Consider the following 1326-nt stretch of genomic DNA (forward strand, 5'->3'; position numbering starts at 1 on the left):
TGTATTTACCATAGACGTTACAATACATATAGACTTCTAGTCCTCATATTTTTGCTATGTTAAAACGTGTCAGAACGCTAAATTACCCGGTGACTAGCAATCCATATGTATTATAAAGGTCCATGGTATTTATACAATTTCAATTGTTTTGAAATACCCAATAGAGACGCATCTGCGGAAGATTTGCATTGTATGTGTTTAAAACAATATCGTAATAAAAATTTATAGTTATAATCTCTTATTAAACTTAAAAGCAATTATTTACCTTAACAATTGATTCATTTAGATACAAATTATTGTTGTTTATAAATATTCCACCTGACAGCGACCTAACCTCAAAGTGATGGAAATGTCAAAGTCGGGCAGTAACATATTTACGGTGGATAAGATTTTAGACAAACGTGTCCGGAAAGGCAGGATCGAATATTTAATAAGGTGGGAGAACTATTCGACTGATCATGATAGTTGGGAACCTCTGGAAAACTTGATGTGTCCTGATACAATAAAGGAGTACGAAGAGGAACGCTTGAAGCTGGACCAGGAAAGGGAGAAGGTAATCAAAATGCTGAAGAACAGCAGGATATCTTCCAGACCTACAAAGTTGGAGGCTGAAAAAGTGCTAGGGGTCACTAAATCGGGGGATAACCTAATGTATTTGGTTAAATGGAAAAACGTAGACGAGGCCGATTTGATTTCGTCGATACAGGCGAAGGTGAAAATCCCGCAACTGGTGATAGAATTTTATCAAAACAAAACCTGTCGATTATTTCAGAAGATACAGTTTAACAATGCACTTACTGACCCTGCAATGTTACTTTGTTGATAATCAAAAAATATTAGTCCTTTAATTAATAATAAAAAAAGTTAATAAATTCATAATTGTTTTATTTATTTTTTATCAAAATCAAATCTATATTATATATCCCTCGTTTTGCACGTTTTCGATCTTACTGGGTTTTGAAAATATATTTTCCATTTGCTTATATCTACAATAACATTTTTGTTTTACTGTCAAAATATAACATAAAATGTATGTTACAGTTACGAATTCTTAGTAGTCTATGCCCTGTTTTATGATCAAAACTAAATTTTGTGTGTATAAGCTAGTTTATAATTAATGTTCATATATAATTCATAACGTGAATTTATTCAAGCCGAACAAATAACAGAATCATTTTTTACAAAACCTTAACTTTATATTATAGTTCGATAATGACAAATGATGAAAATAAATAGAGAGTAAAAGAATGGTTATATCTATACAAACCAATTTTAGCATTTATCTATAAAGAAAATACAATACCTCATAAAGTTAATTTTATATTG

The 1326-nt window shown here is 30.6% G+C and overlaps 1 pseudogene; it reads left to right on the forward strand.

Annotated features, from left to right (window-relative positions):
• The first annotated feature begins 349 nt into the window (after window positions 1-349).
• On the forward strand, window positions 350-823 carry LOC113375636 (annotated as a pseudogene).
• The last annotated feature ends 503 nt before the right edge of the window (window positions 824-1326 follow it).

This window comes from Ctenocephalides felis, unplaced genomic scaffold, assembly GCF_003426905.1.
Source record: "Ctenocephalides felis isolate EL2017-DRISC unplaced genomic scaffold, ASM342690v1 CF-g0.4_SCAFFOLD_01886, whole genome shotgun sequence".
NCBI lineage: Eukaryota > Metazoa > Arthropoda > Insecta > Siphonaptera > Pulicidae > Ctenocephalides > Ctenocephalides felis.